General features: G+C 47.4%; 1 protein-coding gene across 2 annotated transcripts in view; it reads right to left on the minus strand.

Moving 5' to 3' along the window:
• LOC138480670 (zinc finger protein 436-like) overlaps positions 1–15,191 on the minus strand; it is an 83,470-nt gene that overhangs the window by 47,947 nt on the left and 20,332 nt on the right. The gene's annotated exons all lie outside the window — the stretch shown is intronic.

Here is a 15,191-nt window from a genome sequence, read left to right on the forward strand (position 1 = left end):
ACTGTTAATATTGTTGTCTGAACGTGAAAGGACAAGGCCGCAGGGCCGCAAGGCTAATAAGAGTTCGCTGAAACACAACATAGGCAGCGCCGGGAAGGAATGCCCGGCTCCCTCCCGAATGTAGCCTTGAAGCAGAGCCGCAGGGCATTTCATCATTCCACAGCTGCCAGCCAGTCTCGTTATATGGTAGAATATGTTAGAATAAAGCGGCTAAAGGCTTGAATTATGCTCTTCTTACGGCCCCCCTTTACCGAGCCCTGTAGAGCGTGTCTGCTCCCAAGACACGAATAGCACCTCATAGATAGCAAGGTCTGGAATGTGACTCTTCCCCTGTATGTAGCTTGCTTCCAAGAACAGAAGCACTGTGTTCTGTTCAACAAGTAAAAGATGTCTCCGCACTTGCAAAGTTGCATATTGTTACTAGAATAGATATTTGAAGTTGTCATATTCGTCGAAGGTGTCCATCATCAAACCGAGTTCAAAGAAACCCAATAAAGGGGGGTGTTAAACATGTCACAGCTGATTGTATGATATGCATTTTGTATATATGTAACTGATGTACGTAATTCGCTCTCTTGCATCCCTCGAGGTCTAGAGATACACGTCGCGGAGCATGAGACCGAGTTGGCCAACTGAGACTATTTGCTTTGCAATAAACCCTAGCTTTGGGAATACAACCTTGTGTCTGGCGTATCTATCGTGTGTGGTGACTTGCCTTGTTTCCATAGACGTGAGGGACCCCTAGGGACCCCTTTCACACCAGTGATGATTTGACTCGACATAAGCCCTCCACACCTTTGTATACACAGGAACCCATCAATGGCAACGGTGTTGTACAGAGACAAAGAAAGTATTGGAGAAACTCCCACCAAATACAAGCACACATCATATTGAAAACCCACCATTGCCCATTCCCCGATTGCGCGTTCTCCCATTCATTTGCCCAGAGCCTGATGCACCTCCAAGATGGTTGCTGCCATCAACATCCATCCCAAGTGCTTTGGGTGCCGGGAGCAGTGTCCTCCATCTACTCCTCAGATTGGCCAGACTCCAGCCTACCTACCGGGCCTCCCCGAAGCCGGTGTATTCAGTCGCGGAAAGGTTGAGGCCTGTCTGTGCCTGCCAGTGGCCCAGACACAAGGTATGAGCTGATGTACTTTTTCCTGTCCTCTCATTTCTACACTCAGTCGCTAGTTGCCTACGCTTTAAGCTTATACCATATTCACTATGTGTGCCTTGCCCCAGATGCATTCTTCCTCTCTGTGACATCATCGCTCATCAATCCTCATCTGTGCTAACATTTCACAGGCACTCTCAGAATTTACCCGATACAGCCGATGTAGCCCCCCCCACGACATGCAGTGAGGCTTTACCGATCTCCTCCGCATCGCTGCCCCATGGCGTGCGGTATTGCCCACCTTGCTCTATCTCCTCCAATCAGTCGACGATAGCAAATGCCCTCACATCCAAACTGCTACCTTCATATTCTATTCCTGCATCAGTGTTACCATCCAATCAGCAGCCTGTCGAATTTGTCTTGCGTCTTACCTACCTTGCTAAATACATGATTTGCCACACACTCTAGCACCACCCAGGTACCCAATTATGCTTTATCCTACCTTATCTGACCCAAAGTCTAATGCTGAGGTTGCATCTAACTTGACCGAAGCCCACGTCTGTCTTGTATATCTGTATACCTGATGTAGCCCCACTCCCATCCACGTACCATGAAGTGCGGCTTTGCCAGCTTATGCACCCACCTGATCGTCAATAGATAACTGTATACCTGATGGAGACCCCCGTACTATGAATCCCGGCTTTGCCAGTTTATGCACCCACCTGGTCAATATATAACTGTATACCTGATGGAGCCCCCCGTACTATGAAGCCCGGCTTTGCCAGCTTATGCACCCACCTGGTCTATATATAACTGTATACCTGATGGAGCCCCCCGTACTATGAAGCCCGGCTTTGCCAGCTTATGCACCCACCTGGTCGTCTATATATAACTGTATACCTGATGGAGCCCCCCGTACTATGAAGCCTGGCTTTGCCAGATCATGCTCTTCACGAACCCACGATTCACCTTTATGCTGCAACCGCTTTACAAGCTCTTGCACTTTGCTTCGCACTTGCTGTAACTAGCACCCTGATGCCCGAGGGTTTGGTGTGCCGCTATAAATATAGAACAAAAATTAAATTAAATGGAGCTCCCACCTTGCTGCTTCATTTTGCCGAGTTTTACAGGGCCTTGTGCCCACCCCTGAATCGGGCTTGGTTGGATTTTACTTAATTTCCCTTTGAGCTCCAATCGGCTCTCGTTGTCAGGCATCCCTCCCTCCCCAGCCGTCCCTCCTACTGCCCGCCTCCTCCACTGGGATTGGCTGGGCTGAAGCAGGTCTGCTGAAGGTGCTTCGGTGGATTTCTACAGCCCCCCAGAGTGCAGCCTTGTGTGGGCAGCTGGCAAAGGGCCAAAGCCGTCTCCCTGGTGGGGCTCATTCACCAGTTTGCCCAGGGCGCCCCGCCAGGCCCCCAATGCTTTCTGTACCCGACGACAACGATTTGATTGCACAGCCAGTGTTGTAGTTGTGATCTCTTGTTACATCTAGCTGCATTTTGAGTACAGCCCCCCCGCGCTATGTTGAATGCAGCCCCCTTTTGAGGAAATCCATTGTTCAATATTTTCAGTATAGGTTCTGCATCAAACCTAGCTGCTCTTTGAGTTTTAGCCCTGTGTCGAATTCAGCTGCTTTTGATTATAGCTACTGTGAAATAACTACCCACATTTTGATTATAGCCACTGTGTTGCCTTTAGCTGCGCTTAGAATTGGCCACTTGGCCAAATATAGCCGTATTTTAAGTATAGCCCTGTGTTAATTTAAGCTACTTTGAACATAGCCATGGTGTTAGATTTAGCTGAGCTTTGATTTTGCCTCCGATTTAAATTCAGCTGCTTTCTGAGTATAGCACATGCATCCAACGTAGCTGCGTTTTTGGGTATAGCCACTCTGTTGAGCCTAACAGCGCTTGAATTTTGTCTCCAAGTTAAATTCAGCAGGAATGAGAGTATAGCCCAGTACCGATCTAGCTTCATTTATGAGTATAGCCACTGTGTAATATCTAGCCACTGTGTTAAATGTAGCTGCGCTTCTGATTATTGCCACTCTGCTGAATCTAGCTACATTTGGAGTATAGCCACTAGGCAGGGTTCGTAATTGAGGGGAGCTGGGAGCCATTTAGCACCTGCTTCTAGCATAGTAGAGCCTGGTTATCTTGAAACCAACATATACCAGGAGCTACTTTTGGCTTTTAGGGTCAGCTGGTGCCTTCCAAACATGTAAGTGTGACATTAACTTTGAGTAGGTTCATAAAAAAAAAAAGGAATTGGACACATCTTACACATTTAAACCCAATGGTTCACATGAACTGGGCAAAAAATTAAAAGGAGCATCTCTGGCAGCTCCTGGCCCCTGCGGTAGCACCAGCCTACTGGGTGAGGCCAGACAACCGGGAGCTGGTTTGAGCTCCTGCTCATTGAATCTCAATTCCGAACCCTGTCACTAGGTTCTATTAAGCTGCGTTTTTTTAGTACCACCACTATCATACTTAGATACAGTATCAAGTTTAGCCAGTGTGCGATATGAGAGGCATTTGGGTATAGACAATGAGTGGCCTCGCTTCATACCAGCAGGGTTCGAAACGGAGGGGGGCAGCGAGCCATTTAGCTCAGGTTTATAGGGTACAAGAGCCTTGTTAGCTTACCAGGAGCTACTTTTGGCTCCCCAGACCAACTGATCGCGAGATTTGGGACAAGCTATAAATAGTTTATTAGGACACATCTATGATATTTAAAAACACAAGAGGCATAAATAATGGATACACTTATAGGTCTGCGTTTTTGTGTTAGATTTGCGTAACACTATGTACTGGCTCCTCGTTTCCCAGTGGTAGCTTCTGGTGACCGATTACTACTGGATACTAGGAGCTGCTTGTTGCTCCTGCTTATCCAATCATAATTCCGAGCCCTGTACTCTTAATCTAAATCTAGCTGCCTTGTGTATAGCCAGTTATATTTGCTGAACTTTTGAGTACATCGTTATATTTAGTTGAATTTTTTCAACTTAGCCACTGCGTTATATTTAGCTGAATTTTTTGGTATAGCCACTGTTATATTTGGTTCTATGTGAAAAGACCCCTTTTCTAAAGGTCTCAGCCGAAGAAGAGCGATTTCTAATCATCGATTTACTTTTGATCACACAACCAGATTTAGTTAAGCACAGTCACGTGCAGTGTTCGCTTGCGTCGTTTTTTTGTTATTGCAGAGGCTTCATTCCCCGACTCCACCAAAACGAAAACACACAGCAACACAGATGCGCGCGCACACACACACACTTACCCATTCTCTTCTGGGTCTTAGTGAGCCAGTCGGGCCCTCCGCGCACTCGTGTGCGGCTGTGACGTGACAGTTCGATTATTTCACCTAGAGCGTTATATTTAGATGCTTTTTGAGTCCATCCACTGTGCCATAATCGGGTGAATTTTTGATTATAGCCACTGGGTTATATATTTAGCAGCAATTTTTAATTTAGCCAGTGTTATTATTTAGTTACAATTTTGAATACATAGTGTGTCATATTTAGCTGCATTTTTTAGTTCATCCACTGTATCACACTTAGCTGCATTTTCAGTTTAGCCACTGTGTTATACCTAGATGCATTTTGAGTATAGCCACCGAGTAGAATCTAGCCTCGCTTCAAGCTCGGCCCCTTTCTAAAACATAGCTACCTTTAGCATAGCCCTGTTATATTAATCTGCACTGTTTAGTACAGCCACCATCATTTAGCTGCCTTCGAGAATAGCCACCGTGTTATATTTAAGTGCATCTCTGAGTATAACCCCATGTTATTTTCAGGTGCATTTCAGAGTACATCCACTGTGTCATATCTAGCTGCATTTTGAATATAGCCACCGTTACAATTTATCTGCACTCTTAATTCACCCAATTCTAAATTCAGCAGCTTTTACTAAACCAGCCAGGCCACACGGGTACGTATCACACTACATGCTTATGGAAGACAGCCGAAGGCACGGGCATCCACCTGCACACATCTGCTATCACACACTACTCTACACCTCTGCCATAAGAATACAACTATCCCCCTGTTAGGCAGAATTGCATGCAGTACCCTCTGGGACCACCACATAAAATTAAGACTACAGGTATAAGCAAAAACCAATCATTGATATAAGTCTGTACTACACAGTTTTGTGGTAGCGAGCTGAGCAGCTAGGCTTATATCAAGACAGAATGTGAGCAGTACAAGAGGTCACACAGAGGTCTTACAATCACAGTGGTTCAAGTAGACGCGTGTACTCAAGGTTTCTTGGTAAAACACTTCATTTATTTATTACACAATCATTTAGAAAACATTTCACTAGAAGGAGGCAACTTAATATTATACAAGGAGGTAACAATATTATACACTAACACTTCAATAGCAAACCAATAAGTTTCTGAACAAATTAGGCTCCCCTGAAATAGGAGCAAAATGGCATTTCAGTTACTTTCAATGGGAGCAAAAAGGCACAAGTTAGTAGAATAGATCACAAATATTTTCCTAGGCAGTGCAAATAGTTATAGTTCACTAGAGGACTCGATTCAGTTCAATAGGCATAGGCCAAAGTCAATGGACTAGTGTCTTGGATAGGAAAGACCAGTTCTTGAAGTAAACGGTAAAGTCTTTGCCAAAGTTCTCAAGAGTAGTTTGTACGTGTTGGGTCACAAGCTGATTAGGCCTGTAAATTGGGCAAGTTCCACAAACTTTCACCACAAGAGAAGCGTTCTCTCAATCGGGTTGGCACAGTACCTTAGTATGAAGCAAAAGATGCAGCTAAAGACTATGGTTCCTGGCAGTTCCTGCAGATCTCACTGTTCCTGGGCCTCAGTCGTGGGGACAAGAGGGAGGACGTCGGGGGACTCCTGCACTGCACGGGATCGTCTGAAAATGCGGACAAAATGAGTCACTTCCGTTCAAGTAGCTGTCCTTCAAGCACACAAGCTGGCGTCCTTCCCCCTGGTTAATCCTAACCAACTCAAAGGAAGACGTTGTCCTTGAAGGGGCTTCTCTGTTGAAAGGAGCTTTGGCGATTCGGACCTGCAGCAGGGCTTCATCGGGCAAAGCAACGGTCCAGGAGTTGCAGCAGCCGTCCTCTTCCAGCTCTTCTTTGGTTCTTTCGTTCCAGTGGTGGACTCTGCTTTCCAGTCCAGGAGACTCGCCTTTTAAACAGTTTTCTCCCATTCATTCCACCCTAGCTGCCACTCACCAGCAGGGTGGCTGTCCTTGCCGGACAGTCAGCCTGCCAATATAGCCAGAGTGCATTTGGGTCTCCTAGGAGACTAAACACAGGGAGTTTCAGGGACCTGAAAAGGCTCACACTCTTTCCAGGTAAAAACATCAAGTCCTCAAAATCCAACAAAGGTGCTGGGGGTCTCTAAGGTTAAGGGAATTAGCACATTTATGAGAATTCTCCTCAACACCCCCACAACAGAAATTCGGTCTAGCTGCATGCATAATGAGTCTCCCAGCTCTCACATACTCTGTGCATTAGCTCACAGCACCCACCCACATGACATCTTGACAGGGGTAGCTAGCAGGGACTTCATCACCCCTACCCAGCTTTGTATTGGCTAAAATGCACAAATGCATCCTAAACTCCTCTTGGCAAATTTCCCATATTCTAGACTTCAGTCCACCAAGGGTGTTCACCTACAGCGCATCGAGACCCGCTTTGAGAATATACAAATGGGAAAAGGTGCTTTCCAAATGACAGTACAGCCAAAGACCACTACTGTATACCCACCACAATTAAATCATCCAACAGCAGCAGAGCATTCTTCCAAACCATGAAGCACTGTAATTGTTTATTTATACCATGCTTAATACCAAAGAGGTTTCTTAGCGCGGACTCAGGATTCAAATCTGTGTTGCTCTGCGTCGTCTTGCTTCCAAGACGAGCACGTTGCCACTGCGCTAGACTACCCATGAGCTATACTACCATGCTATACTACTGCAACCAATACCCTGCAACAGTGCAATCCTATGATAAAAGCAACACCCTCAACAACTTCTTGACAGACAAGGCAACACATTGCCAAACCAAACATCACAGATGTCCCACGTATACAAGCCCGCAACCTCAAGATGGACCAAATTCATGACTATTACTTTAGAAAGCTGAGCAGTATTTTTGCAGTAATCAAACCCACAACCTACAAAACAACTACCACGTCTACATTGTGAAGGCCATCACACATGAAGCACTCATGCCACAACGTCAACAACACATCCCTCACACAGGGCACCTTCGCACATGCACTGAAAACAGTACAAATCCCCCTCCCCTCAATGAAGAAACATCCAGGATGACTTGGCCAATTATCAGCCCATCACGCATCTACACTTCTTTAGCAAAGTGGCTGAAGACCTTCACCATTCAGTTGTACGAAAGAAACACTCTATATAATCTCCTACAAGACTCCCAATCCGGTTTCCAACCAGGATGCTGCACATAAAAAGCCACGACGCAGGTTATGAGTGACTACACATTCTGCATGAAGCCCTCCTCAACATCTTCACCACACACAGACTTTGATGGAACAGTCCTACGGTTGCTCACCTCCCTGAAATTCTCGTGTATAGGTGCGTTATAAATGCCTTATCATATCACACTGCTCCAGCAGAAACAGATCCCAGCACCGCCCAGTAACCTGTGGAGTTCTACAAGGGTGCCTTTGGTCCCCCATCAACTTTCTTCAGGCCAGATTCTTAATGTACACAACCAGGATGTCATGGAGATGGGCGAAGGCCCACATTCCGTTATGCCACCTGCAGTATTGGCACAAACTACAGAATTCCTTACCAGTAAGCTTAAAATAATTTCTCATTAGGAGAATTTAAAAAAACATCCTTTTCACTAGAAAGGGCATGCAGGGACCAGTGCCCAGACACCACCAAGGCTCGGCTCAGCATTCTTAGCTTCAATGTGCGTCTTTGGGTGAAAGATGTGCTGTACAAATGCTTATGCAATATAATAAACAAATCTTTCGCTAAAGAGCAACTGCATCAAAAATAACCATCAACTCAATCAGTCCTTCATCAAAGCCTGGTTGTCGAGCGCCTACCTGAATTTGAACCTTACAAAGACCTGCCAGGAAATGCCACCAAGCATGTCCAAGTCCAGAACTAGCCGATTCACACCTCAACTCTGGTCCAGTGGAAGGCCTCCCCATTTTACCATTGACTGCGAGCCCCTTCATTCAAATTACACATCACAAAGAGCACCACAGCAGCATGGTAGGAGCTGGAGCTCTCCCACAGCGTCAACGCTTTCATCTCCGTCTTGGTGTTCAGAACAGTTGTCCAAGTCCTCGTTATATCCCACATGGACAGTTGAAACACCCTAGTCACACCAGTCCCAAATGCCACCTTAGCCCATCTGAAAAGCATCGACAGCATGCTTAGACGCAAGCATGCATCGCGCCAATGACAGCTTGCATCACCAACTAACAGTGCTCCAGACAAGATTTGGATGTTGGAGCATTTTACTCCCTAAATTGGGAGTAACATTTTTTTAGGGAGTAAAATTCCCAATGGGAGTATTTTATAAGCAGTTAATGATAGGTTTTAAATGAAAAACAGAGGTGTTTTGTATAATTATTCCTTTGCACCTCATATACATTAAAATATACTTGTTTACTTCAGACTAGGAAGTACTAATAGTTGTTTCTTCCAGTCATAATACGTGCACTACTGGTCCAAAACATCCTCTGTGTGTGTGTGTGAAAGCAGGGGGGGCATTGTTTCATGCGTCTGTTTCCTAGTATTTGTACTTCCCGTTTTAATTTTTTGGGCGTTTTTGCCCATTTTTAGGGAGTGATGGTCACTGCACCACCAGAATCCACATCACCAAGCTGAAAATAAAACTGCAAGGGGGGTCGGGGGAGGTAAATAGGCAATTTCCTGCTAGGTACCCGGTTACCAATCAATGTAGGGAAGAACAGCCCCCCCCTCCACTACAGGAAATACATGAAGACACTACTCTCCAAAAATCATCTCGCCAATTGCGCAACTAAGCACTACTACTCCCCCCCCCCCCCGGAAAGGTGCCCCCCGACCCCTTCTGCCCCTACCCATCCCAGCTCCTCTGCCATCCCCACATCCTTACTCGTGATAAGAAGGGTGCGCCTCCCATGTACAACGCTTCATAGCTTCTCAGCTGGGTTGCTTCCATTTATATACACACACACAGTTGTATGGGATTCATGAAATCAATGGGGCCAAAAATGCTGAGCTCATCCCTCTCTAAGGGAACTAACCCCCCCCCCCCCCCGGGCCCCCCACGACCCCCAGCCATGGGCAGGGGTACAAGAAGCCATTTCGACTAACCATCAGACAAATTTCAATTCAGAGAGGTCTTGCAGTAATTCTCTACTGGGATGTCCATGATGGACCAGAAGAAATGAGGAGACCCCCTCTATACTGTCTGTCAGAGCGGTGACACGAGAGAGGCACCTCGTGCACCAACAGGAAGGTGCTCTGGCTAGGAGGCACCACTAGCTGTTGAGCACTTGGCTTTGGGTTTCCAAGCTTGCTTTACAGGAGACTGCCTTCGGGGTACACAGACGAAATGCCCAGGGGTCCAGGGCCTGAACTGGGCAAGATCTCTGGATGATGTTTCTACGCATGCAGACACCATGCTACTTCAAGGGAAAAGGCTAGACTGCCAGGTTAAAGATTGAAAGCCTTTCCCTTACATAGATGGGGCGTCCCTGGGTGAGTAAGAGCCAGCAGTCCAAGCATTTTAGCAGTGGTTGCTGCTTGCATTCTCAACACCACTACATTGGTTTTTCTTTCCATTCAGAAATTACGCCCCAGAGACTTGACTTCACATCGGTTTAGGAAGGCTGATGCCAGGAGGATTATTGGGCTTTTGGCAGTCATCCTGTTTGAGGAAGGCTGATGCCAGGAGGATTATTGGGCTTTTGGCAGTCATGCTGTTTGAGGAAGACTGATGCCAGGAGGATTATTGGGCTTTTGGCAGTCATCCTGTTTGAGGAAGACTGATGCCAGGAAGTGAGCTACCCACCAAACTGAAATCAGGGCCCTCAGTTTAGGGTCATTCACCTTGCAGTCAGCTGGATGCTAGTACATATACAGTAGACAGCATTTAAACTGTGCTCCAACATGATAAAGTTATAGACCTCATCGTACGTGTCCATCTTTTTTGCTCCTTTCTTACCATTGCAATATCAAAATGCACACGTTTTCCAACTCACACACACTTTGTTAGGTGACCGTTAGAGACTGTTTTTATCCGATTTACAGCATCAATCTATGAGATCCCCACCATGTTTGCCAACTACCTCATGTCCTCCCATCCTTGAAGCAAGCCACCAAGGAACGAGCTGGTCCGTTTGCTACCTGATGAATGAACAAGACGGTGTCAAAGGTGGTATCCTGCCATATGACTGCCCACTCAAGAGATGTGGTAGAACCAAACCAAGTGTCCCACTCCTGAGGTTTTTCTTTTCCTACAAAATGACATTTCCCAAGGGACATTGCAAGGAGTCTTACTATTAGAAGAGTGAGCAAACACCAACTCGCAGACCTGAAACGCCTGACAAGGTTAGAATCAGAACCGAGGAACTGCGGAGCAACAGTGAACCACTCTCAACGTCAATGAGAATTCCAGGACGACGCTGCACACCATGGACTGCTTTAAAGCCTTGCAGGTCTGTACCAATAACCCAAAAGCTCAAAGCAATTAGCCCAACATAAGGCTGCTACTAAAAAGCTTGTAATGAGGAATAGTAAAACCAATTCCGAGAATAACCAAATCAGCTGTGAGAATTCAAATGGTACAAGAAATAACCAATCAGGAGTGAGATTCGAAACCAAGCCCCAGGTTTTGGAGTATAAAGAGTGGAGAAACAAAAGGAGAGATTTCCGAAGCAGCCAGGGTTGTATGAATGTGCTCCCTTGACACAATTGGAACATTCATACAAGAGGATGGGAACTACCTGGCTGCAAGCAAGGGTGCTCTTGAGCAGATTAAAAGCAAGCAGGCTGAAGACAATCCAGGCTTGAACACTGTGGGGAGGGAGGATAATAAGGTTCACGCTGAGCTGTTCCGCAAACATACATGTGAGCTACAGAAACAAGGCACCAGTGCAGCAAGCCACCAGCAGGAGCATCTTGTTGGCGATACCACATTCCTTTCACCCTGTGACAAAAAGCAAAGTACATCTAAAACTACGGCAAGTCAGCGTCACGCACAGACCAAGCAGTTGCATGTCTAATCTAGAACTGAAGGAGTTTTAACATGAGAAGCCAAAGAGTTTTGAGTAAAAGCATCAAACCCAGGGTATGTGCAAACAATCATTGTATATGCTTATAATTTCCGAGAGTTGTAATAGATTCAAAGATGTGCCCGTGAGCGTGCTCTAGATACGCAGCTATTGAATACAAACTGAGAAGGGTTGTGGTGAAGTCACACTTGACGCTCCACTTTTGCCCATTAGATAAGCCCACCTGCAACCTAATGTGACCCATGGAGGAGGTCAATCCGATTCCTCCAGTTCCACCGTCTCTTGTTCCAGGTCAACAGACACTCATACTGCACAAAGCCTCAGCCTTATGCACGCAGGATTTAGACCGCTGGATGCTGGAAATGCATCGGAGGGACAGGGCCTCGGAATCCTTGTCCTTTACTGCTTTTTATCGTGTGTTCTGTCGTGTTTTCTGCCCAGGAGTCCATGTGGGACTCCTGGCAGTGCAGCTCTCTCTTTTGGTTTGGTGAACAGACCCATGGGATACCCTTATGGCACCCATGGGTAGGGGTACAACCCTGTGCCCCTAGTGTATGTTTTTGGGCACCTGTGGGTGGCCCACAGAGCAGGGTATGGGCTGGTGGCAGCTCCATGCTGAATTTGACAGGTGCTCTGGGTGTCCTCCATTTTGGGATACCCAGGCCCTGCCATTGGGATCAGTTGATTACTGATAGGAAACAAGATGGCCCCTGTGGCCTCTTGCTTTCTATTGCCTGTTACCTTGTTTTCCCAAAGTCCTGGGAATCCCTGACTCTGTCCCTTCCCCCTGACTGGCTGTTGGGTGGAAGTTCCATATATGGTGTTGTTGTGAAGGCCCAGCTAGACTGACTGGAGCCTTCCCAGTGACTGTATGTTGTGGGTACCTCCTGTGGGTGGGACCTGGGTGAATGGAGTGTGTGACCAATATACACTCCTTGTTGTGGTTGTCTGGTTTCTGGCATGAGAGACAAAGACTGAGACAGCCCTGCCCGAAACTGGCCTGAATGCAGTGTGTAGTGTTGAATGGCTGGGTACTTGTCCCAATCCACATTCCTTGTTGTGAGTGTCTGAAAGGGAGGAGTGTGGCCTGAATGCACTGTGTGCCTGATTGGCTGACTGACTGCATGAATGCCCTTCTGTATGATTGGCTGCCGAGTGTGTGCCAGCAGTGTGGATGAGAGACAGAATAGTATATCTGGGGACCTCTCACCACTGGTAGGAGGTTCAGGGAACGTTCAGAAGCGTTCTGGAGCTGAGTCTCCACTCTAAGAGTAACTGGAACTGCTGATCCTCGACGTCCAGCTGGAAGAAGACTACTTGCTGTTGCATTTGCTTCGACCGATCCGAAGGCTGCCGAAATCGTCGAAGACTGACCCGAGAGAGGACCTGGTAAGGCGCCCTCTTCCCGTGCTCCGAGGGACCATCGAGCACCGCTCCATCTGCGCCGAAGCGCCCTGGAAGACAGACCCTCGAAAGGCTGCCGACCCGAGACGGGACCGCAGAGGAGATCGAAGTGAAGCACCCGGACATCGCCGCCGTCGAAGTCCATTGCCGTCGACCAGGGTTCGCAGGTTTGTGTAACCGCTGGAGGCCCGTCGAAGTTGTGTTGCCCAGCCGTGGGAACCACTTGACGCTGTGCCGCCGACGACCGGAGCCGTCCGCTCCTTTGCCTAAGAACATTCGAATCGAAGGACTCCCTCGTCCGCACCGTCGACCGCTTTATCCTGCTGGAGAAAGTCGAGGACGACCAACGCGCCGAGGAGAAACCTGCCGGTGGGTTTCCCGCCACCCGAAGACCTCAAAGACTCGAACGACTCGACGCCCTTGCTGGGCCTCCGTCTCCACAATCTTTGCGGTCCAGAACTATTGTCACCGAGGTGCCCCGCACGCCTCTGCCTTGCAGGACGCCGACGCTCCGACGCCGACGAGCACCGCTCGGACGAAGCTGCCGCCTCATCGACGCCGTTCTACCCTGTTTGTCGACGGACGTTCGACGCCCCGTGTCTCCCGCTTGAAAGGGAAGGCATTCAAGAAGGGCCGTCGATTCCCCGTCGCCGAACACCGAGTTCCTCGACGCCTTTCGACGATCCGTGACTCCCGCTTGAAAGGGGGTCGCCTCTTCGAAGAACTCGACTCCACCAGGTACATTGGGGGGGGGTAAAAACATTATAGGAGGGAATAAGACTTGCAGAACAATATATGGACTGGGCTTGTGCTATATCTTTATTTTACAGGTTGCCCAGGTGGGGGGATCTCCACACAGAACTGTGTCTAGTGGTAGGGGCCAGTATTCTGCCTATTGCTCAACCATCTTATTTTCTCTCCTCTCTCTACTGCTGGTTTCACTCTATTGATCTGTGTGACATTGTTACAGTATTGTTGATGCACTTTAAGGCGATCTAATACAAAGGGTGGTACCACTTTAGAATTGTATATATTTGCCATTGTTGATTTTCCTAAGTACAAAGTGAGTTATTATGATAAGTGTACATAACCTTGAATATTGATTATATAAAGACTGTGTTCTAACCAATACAGTGTGTGGACATTCCTTTGTGGGGGCTTGGGGACTACACTGTACTTAAGAACCAGCCTGCATCACCTCCTGAGAAGCTAGGCCTTGATTGCTCGTCCATTGCTACCGTACTAGAGAATCTTGGCTGGGGTCCTCTGTGCCTCTCTTCTACCATATAGAGAGCAGAAGTACAGACACCCCCCACCGGTCTTCTTCACACCCACCAACTAGGCAGCCCTGCACCGCTCTCCTCTCTTCGGCACAGGGTTCCACTTTGTTAGCAACCTGCCTGTGAGCCTTTGATGCGAACAAATTAAAATTAAAAAAAAATACAACTATATGCAGTATGACTCGGGAATAAACACCACGCTGCTCCTTCTTAACCACCACATTCTACCGCAGAGCGAGAAAACAGGCATGGCCTCCTGCTGTGGAGCAGTTTCTACTTTATAAAGAGAGAATTGGGCTCAAGATATGAACACTCCTGTGCTGAGCTCACTTATTTAGTCTTACGATCTGGATATACTTGTGCAAGGTCACAGGTGGGTAGAGGTGAAACCACACCTCTAGTAGGGTATATGTAGACAGTCCTGGTTACCTCGCAGTTTAAGGTTTTTGGTGACTCACGCTCAATGAGGTTTTTCTCAGTGGGAAATTTATTTTAGTGTAGACACATGGTCTATTGGTGGCCAGCCGACACGTGTTTCGACCCCGAGGGGTTCTTAGCAAGGCAGATTTTTTTTGAAAACACACATTTAACAGTAGTTTGGCATACATCACATTGATTTTTTTTTAAGGTGACGTGTTGATATACATGATACGGCATTTGTAACGCGCCTATACACAAGTGTTTCGAGGCGTGACAAGGCAAGGGAGGGGAGGGGGAAACAGAAGGAGACAGACAACGGTCTTACTAGGCCAGGTGTCATTCAGATTGCACAAGTGCATGGGAAGGGGAAGAGGGATAAATGCGAGGGGGGAGAGGGGAAAGTGCAATACATGGGATAGTAGAATAAAAGATAATAGAACGGCCAGATGGTGGCAAGTGCAGGTAAGCGCAAACATAAGTGCTGGTAGGGGGACTGTAGGGATACAGAACAACAGTCCCTAGTGCAGGGGTTGCCAGGGAGGCAGAGCAAGTGGGCAAATTGCGGGGCCAGGGCCTGAGATCAGAAGGGTGGTCAGGTAACCAGTTCAATTTCAGACAGGTAATTAGCAGGTGAGAGAAAGCAGAAGCAAAGAGGAAGGTTTTGAGGTGCTTCTGGAACCGGAGATGGTTCTCCTCAAGTTTCAGGGAGGCCCCTGCCA

The sequence above is a fragment of the Ambystoma mexicanum genome, chromosome 5p (genome assembly GCF_040938575.1).
Source record: "Ambystoma mexicanum isolate Mex_15411 chromosome 5p, UKY_AmexF1_1, whole genome shotgun sequence".
Lineage (NCBI taxonomy): Eukaryota > Metazoa > Chordata > Amphibia > Caudata > Ambystomatidae > Ambystoma > Ambystoma mexicanum.